This window comes from Nicotiana sylvestris, chromosome 7, assembly GCF_000393655.2.
Source record: "Nicotiana sylvestris chromosome 7, ASM39365v2, whole genome shotgun sequence".
NCBI classification, from domain to species: Eukaryota; Viridiplantae; Streptophyta; class Magnoliopsida; order Solanales; family Solanaceae; genus Nicotiana; species Nicotiana sylvestris.
Genome location: NC_091063.1, coordinates 17,982,949 through 18,003,061, shown reverse-complemented (window position 1 = coordinate 18,003,061; position 20,113 = coordinate 17,982,949).

The window sequence follows — 20,113 nt, the reverse complement described above, 5'->3', positions numbered from 1 at the left end:
AGTTGATGCTAAGAACGTGAAGCTTAACGATGAAATGCGAGCTAAAACAAGACAGTAATCAAACCGAAGGGGCCTGTTGCCTGGATGCAAAGCCGGTTGATAAGGACCTCGGGTTCGGGACTCGAATCGAGCTCGAGCTATCGGGGGCAACCAGGAATAAGATAACAATTAAGGATACGATCAAGCAAGGCTCTTTACGGCCAAAGTTGCACAATATAACATGAAATAAGTAAGAAGACAATAGATGTTAAAGCGGCCTCGAGCCAGTGAGAACGAACAAAATATGAGAGAGAGATATTATTGCTTTTTGTGGAGAAAATGGAGCAACATCAGCCTTTACAAAGTGGTATGGGTTCCCCTTATATAGGCGAGGGAACACAGTATGGTACAAATATGTGGAGATTAAACACAAAGTACGGAGATGGGATGGTTTGACGTGATGCCCCAGCATAGGCTCTGGATAGGCCGGGCCTGTCAGACGTAGCCATGTGCCTTGGGGGCTTCCCTCTCCGTCCTAGCTTCGGTCTTCGTTTCCTCTGAGTCGGGCTCCGACGAGCCCAGAAGGTCGGCAACTTGGTCGCGGCCTCCCGCCCTCAGGGTCCCGAGGCATGCTTCCGAAATGTCCCGACCGCGAGAAATCAAGTTTTCTGATTTCGTTGCATACAGATAGTCTCCGTGTTTCCCATAATGAAGAGATGGGAAATGATTCTGACACTTGACTCCTGGAGCTTCTTTCGGCGACGACGTACCGATGATGCAACTCCTGGCCTGAGCTTCGCGGTGATTGGACATCCACGGGCTCGTGCTTTTCAACTTCATTCATTGCACTTCTGATTCTCGTTTTTCAAGGTGAAGGTACCGCCGTCGGCTCGATTTTCCATGGATGCATTAATTGCATCCGTCGGTCAGCCTTCCAAAGCCTAGATGACTGTGTAGTAATTACCTATACATGGGGGTGCCTTGGCTTTGCTTTTCCTATCCCACTGCTTCTGTTGGCTCGCTTGCCTTTCCCTTCTTTTCATCTTCTTTCACCCCTGAACATCATGCTAGCGGCTCTTGACCTTAAGGCCATTTGGAGGAGTTTCCTTAGACTGTGTTGTGGCCTTCTGCTGGGGCTTCCCTTCTTCGAACATAAACGTGTCATTCTGCTGTTATTGCGGTCATCGGTATGTTGGCTCTTGTTGCTGCTGCTGGGCCGAGGTGATGATGGATGGGGAGTCGGTTTCTCCCTTATGTAGATAGTTGTTCGGATTATGCATCGCTGCTCACTCTCCTACCCGGGCCTGGTGTGGCACTTCATCCCTAGGGCTTTTTCTTTCCCAAGGGATAAAGTGGCACTACCGACCGCTGAGGCTAGGGCCCGCTGAATCTTCAACCTTTGGCTTCGGCGGGCCATGTCTCTTTTCTCTGTCTCCTCTCCTTTTCCTCTTTTTCATCTTCTCCGGCGGGGATCCTTCGGGGGATTGATCTGGGAACCTATAAGAGGTGGAGATCGAAGGAGTCACCCTCGAGGATACGTGCTCGAGGGCGCGGCGCCCGAGAATGCTGATACCGGAGATGGACTCTCGAGGGCGGACCGGGCACCGGGTTTCATCGCATGTACATCCTTCCGTTCCTTCGCTTTGGGCGTAGACTCCTGTAGGCTTTTGCAAGTTGTATGTAACGACCCCTCGAGGGCTGCTTGTACAGAAACTTTTATGAATAAGAATATACCCCGTTGATTTTTGCTTTCGACCTTTGTTTTGTTTCGGTATGCTCTCATTTCCTTCAGGGCCCTTTGAACGCTTTCTTTTGTTTGCTGGCTACTGATATCGGGCTTGGGCGCGGGCGTCCGTCCCGGTCTTCTGCTGATCGGCATAGCTCTCATCCGAACCCATCGTCGTACTTCGGAACAATCTTGGATTGATCTGATAGGTTCGGGCTATCGAGGCCCTCCAAGTTGTATGGAGATCATGCGTCGAATTCTGGGCCTTCGGGAATGTTACCCTGGATGAAGGTCATCTTCGGGTACCTGGGGGGCCCTATTGATCTTGATGTAGATAGCCCCTTTAGAATGTATAGGATAGACTTCTGCTGAGGAGTTTGCCTGTATTCGGGCGCTTCCTCGGACCTTCGTGGAGCTTTCGCGATCGGAGCTTCCTGTGTTTATTCCTCTTTTCAGAAAGAGGGGATCAAGAGACCAGGTACTTGCCTTGCGTCAAATGTTGGCATTTAAAAGCTTCCCGAAGTCTGACTTCTTTGGGCCGGGGGTTCTTGACGTAGAATGCTATCTTGAGCTCAGAGATAATACGAACGGCCCCTCGAGTCTTGACTTCTCATCGAAGGATCCTTTCTAGATCGTGTATTGACCCATCGATCTGTATCGAGGCTGTTGGCTTCCCGAGGCTTGCCTCGGGCAAGTGAGTCGTCGCTGCTTCTCGCATATATGTGGGGCGACTTCGGTTTTTTTGCAAGACTTCACTATTTTTAGACAGGCGCCTTTCTGCTTTGGCATGAGGTACTTCATCTCTTTAGGCGCAAAAAGTGTTGGTGCGCTTGCTTGCTTTGACCTGTTAGTTTCACCATAGTCATGGAAACCACTTCGGGGCCGATCCGGCAGGGGATGGGGGGTGCTGCTCCTGGTGCTCAGGAACCGAGGGAGTTCGCTCTGGAGACAGTGTCCTTGATAAGAGAGGAACACCTAGAGATGGCGAGGAGATACTGCGGGTGGAGCGAGGGGATAACACTGCATGTGCTTTCCCTAGATGAGGGCATTGCGGACTCCACCGATGGATTCTTGAGCGTATAGCTATACCTTTTCGCATTTGGCCCCCTGATAGGGTCGTGCTTGATTTTTGCTTGAAGTATTGGGTTACCCTGGCACAGATTCATCCGTTGTTTTGGCGAACGATGTTGATGATGAGGTTCTTCGTGGAGAAGGTCGGGCTTGAATTCACGCTTGATCACCTTGTCAGACTATATCAGCCCTTTCATCATCGAGGCCTGCTAACTCTGAGATGTCGCTCATCCACGCCCTTTTTTCTTGATGATGACAAAAGCGGGGATCGAGAGTGGTCCAGTTGGTTTATCCGGGTCCGGACGACCGACGTTATCCCTGTGGAGTTTTTGCCATCTCTTCAAGGGTGGAATTATGCATGTGAGTGAGGCGTTTGGCGTTTGGAGCTTTTTCAGATTTCGCCTATAGCGAAAATTAGCTGAGTAATAATATTGTCTCCCTTGTTACAGCAACTTCATGGACGCCGGGTGAAGTCCATGATCTGCCCGGCTGGGTCCGAAAGCTGGTGACCCATTCGTCCTGTGACAAGTGCAGGTGGCGCGCTGTACTTCGTACCGGAAGGGGAGCGCAGTACCAAGGTATGTGTGTATGTTGCCTTTGCCTTGCCTTCATATACCCGAGGTAATATTTTCCCCTTCCATTTGTGTTGTATTTGCCGTTTGCAAATATCAAGCGGTTCCTTCGGATGGGGCGCCCTCGGTGTGATAGAGCTTTTAGTGGTGCTGGTCGGGCTCACATTTCCGAGGAAGGGGCATCGCCCGAGTCCGCTGCTCCCGGAGCGCCTGTTTCCTGGCCGGCGGTTCCTTTCAGCGAATACGCCATGCTTGAGGTTGGTTCTTCTGGGGCCGCAGGGGCAAGATCAACAGGAGTGTGTTCCGACTTCGAGAAAGTCCGTCGGCTTCACTTTGTGATGAGTTCATATACAGTTTCCCTATGCCCCGTGCCCTCCTCCCTCTATTGAACCTTCCTTGTGCAGGCCTGTGATAGGCTTAGGTTTGAGTTGCTCCGTCAAGGGGCCAAGCTTCAGAAAATTCTAGATGAGGGCCAATCCCTTAGGCTCCTTAGCGAGGAGAAGGAAGTTGAGCTGCAGCATTGGCGATATGAGGCGCACCGGAGCTCAAACTATGAGAGTTGTTTGATGGAGCAGGTAACTTTCTGTAGTACGTGCTTCGCTCCTTTCTAACCTTAAGGCTAACCCCTTTTGCCTTATTAGTTGCAGAGAAAGGCGGAGGCCTTGGAGTACCTCAAAGGCGACATCAACCATGTCAGAGTTGCTTGCGCGGAGCTAAAAGCTCAAGTGCAGGCTCGAACTTTGGAGGAGATGAGTGCCTCGGCTAAGGTTCCTGCCATCGAGGTCCAACTCCGTTTGACTCATGACAACGCCAAAGTTCAAGAAGATATGATTGGGAAACTCGAATCTGATCTCTCGAAGGTCAGAGCCGAGATAATTGATGCCCGGGCAGAAGCGGCATTAAGCCAAACCAAGGCTGATCGTGAGATGGCGATTCGTATGAAGGATGCTACTGATGCCCAAGCCGAGCTGAAGTGAGCCCTCGACCGGGGAAGAGGATCGAGGAATATGCTCGTTGTAGATCCCGAAGAGAGGTACTCGAGGAGGTCGGTGCAAGGGGCTTCGTCCTCTCGGAGGAATTGGCTCGAGCAAGGGCGGACAAGCATGACGCTCGGTTATTTCTTGTTGACGTTGCTGAGGGCGAATTTGACAAGCTGTAGCCTTTAGCGTAGAGTGTAGACTTTGCCATTTTGTTGCTCTAGATTTTGCCATTTTGTCGCTTTAGATTTCGCCATTTTGTCACTTTTCCTCTGATATACGTAGGGTATGCCTGTAGATGGAGAATGCGTTTTTTTTTTGCGAATGTAATATATAAGAAGAAACTTGAGGCTTTATTTCTTTTGTACCTTTTTTTTCTGTTGTTGCTTTTGATCGGGCAGGCTGGTTTTGGTGTTTGGCGAGGTCCTCATAGGTCCAGAACGGATCAGACAGACCCGGGAGCTCTTAAGTGCGATCCTTGGCGCGAGTAGGTGTTGGGGCCTCTGTGCTTGGCCCGGCTGTTTAGGCTTAGTCTCCGAGTTGGGCTCCGACTCAAGCCTTCTTGTCCTCGAATTTTGTGTTCCCGTGCGGGAAGGTAGTAATCGTTTTTATCTCTTGCCCTTGGGGATTTTTTCGTTCCAACTGTTTTGGGTCCAGTCTTCAAGTTGCAATGTGTCTCAAGCTTCAATTGATCCTCAAGCTCTTTCCTGCCTACATGGGCGGATGATAATGGCCCTTTATGCTCTAGGTCGAAGTGACCTTACGGGAGCGTGGCCCGGTGGTTTACTCGACCGGCGATAGTGGCACTTATGCCATGCCCTTAGGCGTATTGCAGTTTTCAGGTCAAGTCTCCGAGTCACATTGCAATTCGAGCTGTAATCAACCCTTAAACTTCCTCGATTTCCTGGCCGGCGGTAGTGGCACTCATGCCCTTAGGCATATTGCAGTTTTCGAGTCCAGTCTCTGAGAGCTGTAATCGACCCTTAAATTTTCTCGATTTCTTATCCGGCGATAGTGGCACTTATGCCATTTGGTCGTTGAGACCTTTCAGTATATGGCCCGGAGGCTTGCATAGTTAACTATTTTGGATCCGGTCTCCGAATCGGATTACGATTCGAGCTCATTTTAATCCTCAAGTTGTCAAAATTTTTTAGCTGGAAACAATGGCTCTTACGTTGTTTGGTCATAGAGACTTTTCAATATGAGGCCCGTAGGACAATGGCTCTTACACTATTTTTGCTCGTGGGATTTTTTGTAGGCTTTGTTTCCGCTCGTTAATGTCTTTTTAGTGTATTTTTGCCTGACCCGTCGTCGGTTCCAGAGGAACCTCAATTTCAAGTCGTTGTCGGCGATGTTTTGAGCACCTTGTAAGGTTCATAGCTCGTAGGTCGAGTAGATCGACGCTCTTATGGTTTGGAGCTGACGTGGTCGGAGCTCGTTTTTGCCAGTTGAGGGAAGCTTGTTTTAACCGGTTCTTTCCGAAGTATATTCGAAGTAGTGACCTGCGATTTTTAGCGACAGTCGGGTGTCCCCGAGTTGCATTATTTTGGCTGTATCAGCCGTTTTGACCATAGTCATCTGCATTTGGACGTAGCCATTTTTGATCCCAAGCAATAGTTTAGGCGTCTACACCGAGGGTATGCCCTTTAGGGATTCTTACGAATGCGATGTATAGCCTAAACTTTGGGGTTTTCATGCCTGTTGAGGTCTTACAGTTTGTCATGCCTATTAAGGTCTTACAGTTTGTCATGCCTATTGAGGTCTTATAGTTTGTATGATGTAGAATAGATCTGGTTATGCCGAGTCTGCCCGCTAGGGGTCTTACAGTTTCGGATTTTCCAGTGTATGGCGATTGGCGATAGTTTCCAAGTCATCGAGTTTGTTTAAGATTGACACCGCTTCTCCCGAACTCGGAGTTGCATTGTGAGGGCTTTGTGGGCCTGGGGTTTCGACCCTGGGGCCGTGTGGGCGTTGAACCGTTTAAGTCTCCTAGTATCTCGGGACGTATTGAACGGAGAGGCCTTTGCTGCGAATATGCCGAAATAGCCTTTTTCGAAGTATGAAATGCCGAAAAGATATTCTTTATTGCTTGGCGTAAATATAGGCTGTAAATACATGTCGTCTCGTTGCTGTGAGCTCGGCCCGCGTGGATGCGGCTCCTCTGATCATCTGATCCGTTTACATGATTCCGTTTTGAAATTTGGCCTGCCACTTATTGGCCCTTCCGAGGGGACGGTGTTCTTAAGAGATGGCCATCGCACGTCGTCTGACTGTAGAAGAAAGGCTCGCGATTTCGTCGGATCCTCTTCTGCTCTGCTAATAATCTTACTGGCGGGACCCTCTTTAGGTTGGAAGTCCGGCTGATGGAAGAAAGCATGGCGGTCCCCATAGAGGCCTCGGATCTCCGAGTGGAGTTAGAACTTATGAATTCCTCGGCTAACTGCCTGCACATAGGTTAGCAAAAGAAAAGAAACAACAAGAGAGCGGAGTATTTCTTCCCTGATTCGGGATGTGTAGGCGACGTTTCGAGGTCTGGTATGTTTCTGCCCTTTCGAGGTGCGAGCCCTTAATACAGCCTTCTGCTGTGTTCAACCAGGCTTGGCCGAAGATGTGGTTCTGCTCACCCTTTGATCCCTTCGAGGGCGGAGGCATTGATGCCGGCGATGGGTCATATGGTGAGGGATTTCCTCTCGTCGCGTGTAGCTCCTTATCGAATACTTTAGTCCCACCTCTGTCGTGGAGTTTCATCCCTTTGGTGGAGTGTGGTCGAAGTCGCCTCCGGACGGTGTGCCCGTTGTCATTTGAATGAAATGTCCGTGTTTCGTAGGCTTGGCGTTCCAGCCCGAGCTCAGGCGGGCTGTATAGAGGGAGGGGCCTTCCTGTTTGTTGTGGCGATTGGCGTCTGGAATCCATCAAAGATTCGAGATGTGGGAGTGATTTGGTTCGTTAGTCCGAACCGCCCCATTAGCTTTGGCCTGACATTGTCGGTATAATTGATCGAACCATCAGCACTCATGAACATATGTTTTATTTGAAATAGGTCAAATGAGGGAGGGGGTTACCAATCGTGTTAATACGAGGCCGAGGCAAAGTCTCGGCGTTCCTTTCCTTGGATGCAATGGTATCCTTTAGGTATATTCCTTGGACCCGTCTTTCTCCGGCGATAAGCACTTTCACTCTGTATTTTGTGGATCTTTGAAGGGTGCCACCGCCCCTTTACTATCGTGGCAATACGACGTGGCTTGTCAGCTTCATTTTTCCCGATCTCCTTCCTCCCTTGGATCTGGATCCGAGCCTGACTGCTCGTTGATACTTGGTAGTGATCACTATTGAATAACACAATTGTCGTTCTTTTGAGCCGGTGACCGCGTGCGCCCTGCGGTTCCTACGCCGGGCCATTGTTCTCTTGAAGGGGTCTTGGTCGAATAGGTCTAAGCTGCCTGGAATTCCCGGTTTCGCTTATGGTGATCACGATGTTTGGTATAGTAACGCTGAAATTGTACTCAGCTGGGCGGGATTTCCCTGCCAGCTGTGCCTTGTTGAATCTGGTTCTATTGGGGGTTCCTCGAGGGTGTTGTCCTCGGTCTATTTCCCTATTATTGTGAGGTGGGTTGCATCTCGAGTCGTTCCTTCCATTCGCATCGCATGGATGATACCTCCATCCGTTTGGCATTAGCTCCTTTGGCGGGAGTCTGCTTGGATATACCGAACCCGAGGAGGTTCCCGGACGGTTGTCCACGGCCCCGATTCATGGCTGGTGCCGGGTGTGGGCATCCAACCAGACTTCGGCTGGGTATCTGATCAGGCTTCGCTTGAAATGTCCTGGAGTCGCGGGGCATGCTTCGTTCAGGCCTCTGGTGAAAGCCTGTGTCGTCCGATCGTCCGAAACCGGGAGCGATCTCATTCGTCCTATCAGGGAATGGGGTGCGGCTTCCCACGGTATTTCATTTCTTCTTCATTTGGCCTCAGGTGTATCGGGCCCTTTCAGTACTGCTTTGATGGCATCGGCGCGTGCTTCCGCGGGGTATGGTAGGCGAGTCTGTGAGGTTAGGTGCTAGGCGGTGGTGCTGCGTTATGGTTTCTTTCGAGAGAGTTTATTCGAACTTCCTCAATGAGACGGGCCCGAACTTATCATCTTGGAGGTCGCTGCCTTTGAATGAGCACGCGTAAGTGGTGGTGCGCCCGTAGGGATCTAAGGTCCTGTCGCACCTGGGGGGTTTCGGCATTCCGGGTTTCTGTGAAGCAAGTTCCGAGATAGTTTCCTCAGAAGACGGTTGCTGTAAGAGCTTCCACGAACCTGATTCGATCCTTTCGAAGAGATTCCCAAGCATCCTCACTGCGGCAGGGTCGGTTACCGATCCGTCATTACTTGATCTCTCGGGTACTAGCTCAGCGTAAGGAGGTGTTTCCAGCGCTACTGCGTTGGGAGTCTTCGGGCGACTTTGCAGCTGAGCGATAGCCAACTGTCGTGCCTGCAACACTTCAAAAATAACATGAAGACTGACTTTCTATTCTACCCAGGCCGGGGTTTTTTGAGCTTCCTATTGGTCAATGCGACGTATGCTATCATTGGCGCGTGAGGCTTCGTCGACCTGTTGCGCGCCTTGCAAGCCCAAGTCCGCTTGAATCGACCTAAATATGTTATCGGGGTCCTGCGGTGTCGCGCTAACCCCTGGCGCAACCATACTATTTTTGCCGTGGTTTTCGGGGTAGTCATTCTCGATTTTGCTTACCGAGCCGGACATTAACCTGAAATCAAAAGATCTTGGGCAAGAAAAAGTGTGAAAGATAATGTGCGTTTGTGTGATGAAACTAGCAAGAAAATAATCACTACTCCCTCCGTTTCATATTATATAAGGTAGTTTTACTCGGTATAGAGTTTAAGAAAAAGAAGAAGACTTTTGAAACTTGTAGTCTTAAAAGCTTAAGGGGTAAAAAGTTTGTGGGACCATGACATTTGTGTGGCTATAAAAGCTTCTCATTAAGGGTAAACGAGTAAAATGAAAGAGTTTAAAGTTGAATTATTTTCAAATTTAGAAATATGTCATTTGCTTTGGAACAAACTAAAAAGGAAAATACCTCATTTAATATGAAACGGAAGGAGTATTATTTTTAGCCCCACGGTGGGCGCCAAACTGTTTACCGTGAAAATGGTAACAACAATTAAATTTGTAAATGGGATTCTAAAAATACGTGATCTATTCCCGAGCTAGTTGTTAGAGCAGTTGATGCTAAGAACGTGAAGCTTAACAATGAAATGCGAGCTAAAACAAGACAATAATCAAACCGAAGGGGCCTGTTGCCTGGATGCAAAGCCGGTCGATAAGGACCTCGGGGTCGGGACTCGAATCGAGCTCGAGCTATCGGGGGCAACCGGGAATAGGATAACAATTAAGGATACGATCAAGCAAGACTCTTTACGGCCAAAGTTGCGCAATATAGCATGCAATAAGTAAGAAGACAATAGATGTTAAAGCGGTCTCGAGCCATGAGAACGAACAAAATAGGAGAAAGAGATATTATTGCTTTTTGTGGAGAAAATGGAGCAACATCAGCCCTTTACAAAGTAGTATGGGTTCCCCTTATATAGGCGAGGGAACACGGTATGGTACAAATATGTGGAGATTAAACACAAAGTACGGAGATGGGATGGTTTGACGTGATGCCTCAGCATAGGCTCTGGATAGGTCGGGCCTGTCAGACGTAGCCATGTGCCTTGGGGGCTTCCTCATCCGTCCTGGCTTCGGTCTTCGTTTCCTCTGAGTCGGGCTCCGACGAGCCTCGAGGTCGGGAACTTGGTCACGGCCTCCCGCCCTCGGGGTCCCGAGGCATGCTTCCGAAATGCCCCGACAGCGAGAAATCAAGTCTTCTGAATTTGCCGCATACACTATTACTTTTAAGATATACTTCTTAAAAAATTATTATTATTAGTTTAATTTGAAAACGTATTATATTGTCCAAGTTCATTTAGAAACAGGAGAGCTCATATTATTATAAAAGCACGAATATAACACTAATAGACCGAAATACCCCAAAAATATTAAAAAGAATAACTCATAGGGAAAGGACATAGCTATAATAACTTATTTTTTTGGACTACAATAACTTATATGTTAATTTTTTAATATTTAAGATTTTAAAATTAATACAAGCTTGTCTATTGAATTCTTATTAAAAATATGTAGGAAGTTTTAATAAAATCAATTTCGTAAGAATCCTCCATATCGGTAATACATTACCACTTTAAAATATTCAATACCGAAAAAAGTAATGCTAAACGGACTGCATAAAGCGCTGAAATTGAGGAAAAAATACCCACGATAATATATTATTATATTATATTTGAACTGCTTTCATACTCAAATAATTTTTTTTTGCTATTAATTTTTGTGTAATATAGAATAATAGACCAAGTTATTATAGAACAACTAAGAATTTTTTTTATGAATATAAATGTGTGAGAAAAGAAAGAAAAATGTTGGTAAGAGCCAATACCACTAATGATTTTGCAAACATAAAGATCTAAAAGTGAAATGTCATCGATCTTTTTACTCTTTGAAAATAAAATTTATGGTGGATAAAATTATAATCATGGTTAAATATTCAAATATGAGATTAACTAATATTAGGAATCTAAATCAACAGAAAATAAAATCAAATAATTAAATTTTTCAATTAATTATTTAGCAAAGAATCCAATTAAATTATTTTTTAAAATTCATTATATGAGTAAATTTATTTTTCAAATTGAAAAAAAATATAATATTAAAAAGGTCCATACAAGTATTTGAGGAAGCACAATTAAAGCTAAATCCTAAACAAGAATAAGCTTCCAAGACTATATTATAAAAAAATCGATCCTAGTATAGTGCGATTATTCTTTGTAGATGCCTCCGGCGGAATCAAAATAATATTCCTATGTCATGCATTACTTGCAAATGTCAGATCAAGAGACATGATATTGTTAGCAATAAGAACAAGTGGTGTACCAGCAATAATTTTATTATGAGGTCGTACAACTCACTTTAGATTTAATATACCTCTTCAAATAACTGAAATAACCATCACAAATATATAAAATCAGATCAATAGTACTAAATTTATAAGAAAAGCAAAAGTGATAATATGGGATGAAGTGTTTTTGTCTAATCGTCAGACGATCGAAACAATCGCCCAGAGTTTTAGAGATATATTGGATATCGATGAACCGTTTGATAGAAAAGTAATAGTTTGGGAGGTGATTTATGTTAAGTACGATCAATAGATCCAAAATTGACCAAAGCAGAAACTGTAAAGCTACACGTGCCATTATTAACGTGCAACGCACGTTCATAGACACTAGTTATATTAAAAGCACGAAGGCCTTTAGCGAAATGTCGTTCGCCTTTTTTACCCTTAAATAATAGATTCCACTTAAGGCAAAATTGTCATTTAATCTTTTCCCTAATGTTTAGGAGTTCTAAATCAATTAGATTTTGTACATTAAATTTTTTCTTATTTGAATATGGTAAAAATTCTAACATTAAATGGACTCAAGGAACAACCTGTTTTTAGGTGTATTCTCGCTATACTTCTTATGCGAAATTCCAAATCCGCTCTTCCTAAATCGAGAGACTTTTGCATCAAGAAAACTCCATTTACATAAATCTAAGAAGTCTTCTAAAATCTTATGTCTTAGACTAGAACAAATATCTTCCCCGGTTAAAGTTGTACAAGTACTGATTATTCCTTAGTTTGTTTTGTTATAAACCAAGGCATGTATATTAAATTGGAGAGAGAAAGTTTGTATATTTTATACAAGTTATTTTGTTCTAATTTTCTAATTCTTTTGGTGCATGAATTGATCGGGTGATTGCTGGTAATTCGCAAATTAGATTCGAAGCACTTGTGCTAAAGCAAAAGAGCTCTTCAATTCGCAAAAGGAACTTAAAAGAGGGAAGGGATCACACAAAATAACCTTGTGCAAATATTTCAGCTTAGGTTGTTTGAAAGAAATTTCAGTCGGTCAACAATTTAATGTTGACCATCCACGGGTATGCTTTCTGTATCCAAAGGTCCATAATGTAATGTCTTCCATCAAGATTACATGGATATAAGGCTCGCAAATGAGTCGGGACCGGGCCGGGCTTAAACGATCCCGAACTTCGTGGGCTTTTGGAGGTAACCAGACCAGGACTGGGATCACGAACTAATGATCCGGGGCTAAGTGGGTCGGTCTCGGGCCTAAGTGGGCATGGCCTTTTTTTTTTATCTAAGGCAATATCTTGTAAATTATATAGCTTATTTATATTATATATACTATATCTATATCTACAATATAATATATCTACTATATACATTGCTTATATATATATATATGTGTGTGTGTTTGTTTTGGGGGGGGGGGGAGGGGGGGCTAAGTGGGCCTGGGTTTTTTTTAAATTTTTTTTTATCTAAAGCAATTTCTTGTAAATTATATTATATAGTTATGACTTAAAATTTTTTAATTCAAATTTAAAAGACAAAATATTGTAAAAAGATTATATATATATATATATATATATATATATATATATATATATATATATATATATATATATGTATGTATGTATGTATGTATGTATGTATGTATGTATGTATGTATGTATGTATGTATGTATGTATGTATGTATGTATGTATTAAGATGAACTCGGTATTAAAGTTGCAAATTAAAGTTTACATTTAATACTTCACATTAAAGTTCAATGCCTTCAACATAATACTTCAAACTAATCTAACAAACTAAACATTAAACATAATACGTTTAATAATTTTAAAATAATACAAATTATCTCAAATCAACTTAAAATCTTAAATACGAATGCCTGGAGAACGCGCAAGACAACTCTTTATATGCCTCCTTAAACAACCTGTGCTCTTTAACTTTGGACGATGAGTGTAGACTCGACCACAGTTCTTGCATTTTATTATGTAAACTTCTTCATTTTCTTCTATTACATTAAAGTATTCCAAAATAAATAGGCGCAATCTAGAATCACCGGGCATGATTTAACTTGAATTAAGAATTTGAGTTTGAGAAATGAGAGATGAGTGAAGACTTGAATACTTCAATTTGAGTGAGAGATTGATGATTTTGTGAGGAAAATAAAAGAAATGAGGGAGTATTTATAGTTGAAAATAGGGAAAAAGTGTAATTATAAAAAGTTTGGGGTTAAAATAAAGTTGGGGGAGGGGGGGGAGGTAAATGGCTATTTTATAAAGCCCAAACGACTATTTTTGCTGGCCAACAACCATTTTTTAAATGTTGCAACGGCTAAAAAAATTTGGATTTTTTTAAAAGTAGTCGTTCGGCCCGTTTGGGCCCGGTATGTGATGACCCAAAAGATCATCACTTATTTTAAAACAAAACTTCCATATTTTGAGGCCTTGAAAACCTCATTTAGAGTTACCTAGATTTGTGTGCACAGTCCGGGCGCGTAGCTGAAAAGCTTAAATATGAAATTTTGTGAAAAATGATAAATTTTGACTGTAAAATGAATAAACTTGACTTTGGTTAACATTCTGGGTAAACGGACCCGGATCCGTGATTTGACGGTCCCGGAGGGTCCGTAGAAATATATGGGACTTGGGCGTATGCCCAGAATCGAATTCCGAGGTCCCGAGCCCGAGAAATGAATTTTTAAAGGAAATTGTTTTCTGAAATTTTTTAAGGAAATTTGAAATGAAGTTTGATTAGAAAGAGATGGTATCAGGCCCGTATTTTGGTTCCGATGTCTGGTACAGGTCTTATATATGGTTTAAGTCATTTTTGTAAAGTTTGGTTGAAAACGGACATCGTTTGACGTGATTCAGACCTAAATTGCTAAATTTGATGCTTGATGAAGTTTGAGAAAAAAAAGTTTCTGATTTTGAGGTTTGATTCATTGTTATTGATTTATTTTGGCGAGGGTAGTATATATAAACGAACTTTTTAGTTATTTTTCACTTTTCAAAAACCCTAAAAACATAAGAGGTGATTTTTCAAATAACCTTTCTTCTCCAAATCAAGTGTAAGTCATTTTTAACTAGTTTTCTTCAATCATTAACATCTTTTAACATGATTTTAACTTCAAATCAATTAATTTCATGGGGGAAATTGGGTGTTTTGGGTAGAACCTAGGTTTTTTTTCAAAAATTGGGGATTTGGATCTCGATTTGAGGTTCGATTTCAAAACAAATTACATATTTGAGCTCGTGGGGGAATGGATAATCGGGTTTAGATCCGAATTTCGGGTTTGGACCAAGCGGGCCTGGGGTCGATTTTTGACTTTTTGGGGAAAACTTATAAAACCTATTTTCATGCATTAGAATTGATTCATTTAGCATTTATTGATATCGTTAAATAAATTGTGGCTGGATACAAGCGTGTTGGTGGTGGAAACAAGAGGTAAAGCGGTAGTTGAGGCTTGAACTGTGTTCGTTGCATCGAGGTAAGTGTTTGGTCTAACCTTAGCTTGAGGGATTAGGAGTTGTGTCCTATTTGCTATTTGTTTCTTGTTCAGTACGACGTATAGGCATGATGACGAGTATCTATGCGTTGGTGTCAAGCATGACCGTGAGTCTTATCTTGTGATTTTCATGATCTCGTTGTATTATTCATGCCTTGGTGAAGATTTCTATCTGTAGTGTAAAGTTGTGGAAAGAATTGTGACCTATGAACATTTAGGAGCCTTGGCTCCAGTTGTATAACGAATTGTGAAAGTATAAGTGATAATCGAAACTCTAGAGCATTGGCTCGAGTTGTGAAGTGAATTGTGAAGTAAAAGTGAGAAAGAAAAGAGATCATTAGGTTGCCCCTTGCCGGGCTATTGTTGAGTTGAGGTTCCCTTGCATTGTGTTATTAATTGATATTACTGACCCTTAGGTTGATGATTCTTCGTGTTAGGTGTTGTAACAAGTTTGGTTATAGCCGGGTAGTTAGGTGTTGTAACAAGTTTAGTTATAGATGAGGTAGTTAGATGTTGAAACTAGTTGAGTTATAGTTGAGAAAGCTAGGTGTTGGAACAAGTTTGGCTATGGCTGTTTCTCCCTCGCCGGGATGTATATACTTGTACTGTGGAGTTCCCTTGCCAGGATAGTGTAGTCTATTGTTGATCCCTTACTGGGACGGTTAATTATGATTATTGTGGATTGTATATTTAGAACGGGTTGCACACCGCAATATTATTAGATATTATATTGGATCGGGTTGCACGCCGCAACAGTTATATATGTGGATCGGCTTGCATGCCGCAACAGATATTATATTGGATCGGGTTGCACGCCGCAACAATGTTAAATGATAAGGGATGGGTTGCGTGCCGCAACAGTATTGTTATTGTATTGATTGTAGACATCGAGTGTTCTTTCATAGTTTATTAAGTTTCTAATAGAATTGACATGTTTTCCCGAAGCATGTTTCCCCCTCCCTTTCAAACTGTTATTACCTGTTTATATTTCTGTTGTATATTATATAACTGCACAAGTTTATCTGGACTATGGACCTAGCCTCGTCACTACCTCGCCAGGGTTAGGCCAGACACTTACCAGCACATGGGGTTGGTTGTGCTGATATTATACTCTGCACTCTGTATAGATACCGGAATGGCACTTGACTAGCAGCAGTAGGGGAGCCAGCCTTCAATCCACCGAAACACCGAGGTAGCCTTGCATGCGTCTGTAGGCCCGGCGTCTCCTCTATCTTTTATTTTGTTCTGTTATCTCATGTATCCGAGACAAACAACGTTATTTTTCCTTCAAACTGTTGTAAGTAGTACTCTTAGTAGTCCATGTATATTGTGATACCAGTTTCTGGGTAGAGGCATGTGTTGACTTTCAAAATATTTTGGTTTTATATTTATTTAAGACTTCCTCTTAAATCTCATATTCCGCTGCCATGTAGGTGTTTATCACTTGTTAAAATGAGTTGTAAAAAGGATTAACACAGAAGAGTTAAAGATTTCTAAGTTCGTGGCTTGCCTAGCTTCTACGAGTAGGCGCCATCATGACTCCCAAGGGTGGGAATTCCGGTCGTGATAAGTTGGTATCAGAGCTTTAGGTTACATAGGTCTCACAATTCACAGACAAGCTCAATAGAGTCTGAGGGATCGGTACAGAGCCGTTTGTATTTATCCCCTAGAGGCTACAGAGTTAGGAAAAACTTCGCATTTGTTCTTTCATGTCGTGTGGTTCCGTTTCTCAATGCTAATTGAACTTTTACTCTGTTCTTTCGTAGATGGCGAGAACACGCGCTTCCTCATCTACTGCTCAGCAGCACGAGCCCCCAGCAGTAGCTCCCACGAGGGGCAAAGGGCGAGGCCGAGGCCGTGCTAGAGGCCGAGGTAGGGGTAGAGCTCAGCCCCAAGCAGCAGCCCCAGTAGCGGAGCCTCAAATTGACTTTGATGATGAGGTTCCGACTCCAGCAGCTCCGGTGGGCCCAACTCAGGTCCTAGAGGGGTTTATTGCTACCCCAGTCCTTCAGGATACTCTTGTCCGATGAGTGGGCCTCATGGAGAGTGTCACCCGAGCATGCTTACTTCCTGTAGCACCAACCGTCTCTCAGGCTGGAGGAGGGGCCCAGACTCCTGCTACTCGCACTCCGGAGCAGGTAGCTCCTGAGATTCAGACTCCAACGGTTTAGCCAGTTGGAGCAGTTCAGTCAGGTGTGGTAGCTCAAACCGGTGATGGAGCGGCTATGTCTACCGATGCTTTGTGGAGGCTGGATAGGTTCACCAAGCTCTTCACTTCCACTTTCAACGGTGCATCTACTGAGGATCCCCAGGATTATCTAGATAGCTGCCACGAGGTTCTCAAGAACATGGGTATTGTTGAGACCAATGGGGTTGATTTTGCTACATTTCGCTTGTCTGGATCCTCCAAGACTTGGTGGAGGGATTATTGCTTAGCTAGACCAGCCAGATCGCCAGCCTTGATTTGGGAGCAGTTCACACAGCTATTTCTAGAGAAGTTTCTCCCCATTACTCAGCGAGAGGCTTATCGGAGGCAGCTTGAGCACCTCCAGCAGGGTTCCATGACTGTTACCCAATATGAGACCAGGTTCATCGACTTAGCTAGCCATGCTCTTGTCATACTTCCTACCGAGAGAGCGAGGGTGAGGAGGTTTATTGATGGTCTTATTCAGCCGATTCGCCTTCAGATGGCTAGGGAGGCTGGGAGTGAGATCACTTTTCAGGAGGCATCCAATGTGGCCTGTAGAGTGGAGATGGTCCTGTCGCAGGGAGGTGGTCATGGGTTGGATAAGAGGCCCCATTATTCAGGTAGATTTAGTGGTTCCTCGTCTGGAGGCAGGGATTCATATGGTAGAGGCCATCCTCTTAGGCCTTTTCAGTCAGCTCTTCAGGTCTCTCACAGCACTTCAGGTAGTCGTGGTCTGCAGATGCGGTATTCCAATCAGCAGTCCTACAGTGCACCACCAGCTCCTATCAGTGCACCGCCGCTTTAGAGTTTTCGGGGTGGTCATTCGGGTTGCCAGGGTCAATCTCAGTTTCCTCTGCCACAACACTCAGGTGGATGTTTTGAGTGTGGTGAGTATGGTCATATCAGGAGGGCTTGTTTGAGGTTGGTGGGTACTCAGTCACAGCAGCAGGGTTCCCGTGCTATGGTCCAGGCACCAGGTGTTCCACAGACCGCCTAGCCAGCTAGGGGTGGGGGTAGAGGTGCTAGAGGTGGAGGTAGAGGATTTAGAGGTGGAGCTCAGGCCGCTATAGGTGGAGGCCATCCAGCTGCAGGCCGTCCCAGAGATGTAGTTCAGGGTGGTGGGGCCCAGCCCCGATGTTACGCCCTTCCAGCCAGGCCCGAGGCTGAGGCTTCAGATGCAGTCATTATAGGTACTATTCTGGTTTGTGATAGAGATGTTTTAGTGTTATTTGATCCAGGGTCTACCTACTCATATGTGTCATCTTATTTTGCACCGTATCTGGTCATGCCTTGTGATTCATTGAGTATTCCTGTTTATGCGTCTACACATGTGGGTGATTCTATTGTGGTAGATCGAGTCCATCGTTCTTGTATTGTGGTGATTGGGGGTCTTGAGACTCGTGTGGATTTGTTGCTTCTAGACATGGTTGATTTTGATGTTATATTGGAGATGGACTGGTATCTTAGACTGTTATGCCATGACTGTGACCTTAGCTTTACCGGGTATGCCTCGTTTAGAGTGGAGAGGGACTCCTAGTCATTCTACCCATAGTGTTGTCTCTTATGTGAAGGCTCGGCGTAAGGTCGAGAAGGCGTGTTTGGCCTATTTGGCATATGTTCGTGATTCTAGTGTCGAGATTCCCTCTATTGATTCAGTGCCCGTTGTTCGAGAGTTTCCTAATGTTTTCCCTTCAGACCTGCCGGGTATGCCACCCGATAGGGATATTAACTTTTGCATTGATTTGGCTCCGGGCACTCAGCCCATTTCTATCCCGCCGTATCGTATGGCCCCACCTGAGTTAAAAGAGTTGAAGGAGCAGTTACAAGACTTGCTTGAGAAGGGTTTCATTAGGCCAAGTGTTTCGCCTTGGGGTGCGCCGGTGTTGTTTGTTAAGAAGAAGGACGGATCGATGAGAATGTGTATTGATTATCGGCAATTGAACAAAGTTACAATCAAGAATAAGTATCCATTGCCGAGGATTGATGATTTGTTTGATTAGCTTCAGGGTACCAGAGTATTTTCGAAGAATTGACTTGAGATCTGGCTACCATCAGTTGAGGATTAGGGCATCCGATGTCCCTAAGACAGCTTTCCGCACTCGGTACGGGCATTATGAGTTCTTGGTTATGTCATTGGGGTTGACAAATGCCCCCCGTAGCTTTTATGGATTTGATGAACCAAGTGTTCAGGCCTTATTTGGATTTGTTCGTGATAGTCTTTATTGATGATATTTTGATATATTCCCGCAGCTGAGAGGAGCACGAGCAGCATCTTAGAGTGATTCTTTAGACCTTGAGGGATAGTCAGTTATATGCTAAATTCTCGAAGTGTGAGTTCTGGTTGAGTTCAGTTGCATTCCTGGGTCATGTTGTGTCCGCAGAAGGTATTCAGGTTGATCCAAAGAAAATTGAGGCAGTCAAGAACTAGTCTAGACCAGCATCAGCTACAGAGATTCAGAGTTTATTGGGATTGGCAGGCTACTACTGTCGGTTCGTGGAGGGGTTCTCATCTATCGCAGCCCCGATGACCAGGTTGACCCAGAAGGGTGCTCAGTTCAGATTGTCAGATGAGTGTGAGGCGAGCTTTCAGAAGTTCAAGACAGCTCTGACTACGGTACCGGTGTTGGTTTTGCCCACATGTTCAGGGCCTTATATACTTTATTGTGATGCTTCTCGTATTGGGCTCGGTGCAGTGTTGATGCAGGATGGCAAGGTCATTGCATATGCTTCGCGGCAGTTGAAGATTCATGAGAAGAACTATCCAGTTCATAATTTAGAGTTAGCAGGCATAGTTCACGCATTGAAGATTTAGAGGCATTACATGTATGGCGTGGCATGTGAGGTGTTCACGGATCACAAGAGTCTTCAGTATTTGTTCAAGCAAAAGGAGTTGAATTTGAGGCAGAGGAGGTGGTTGGAGTTGTTGAAGGATTATGATATCACTATCTTATATCACCCGGGAAAGGTTAATGTGGTGGCCGATGCCTTGAATAGGAAGTCAGCCAGTATGAGCAGCCTTTCTTATATTCCGGTCGGTGAGAGGCTGCTTGCCTTGGATGTTCAGGCCTTGGCCAATCGGTTCGTGAGATTGGATATTTCTGAGCCTAGTCGGGTATTAGCTTGCACGGTCGCT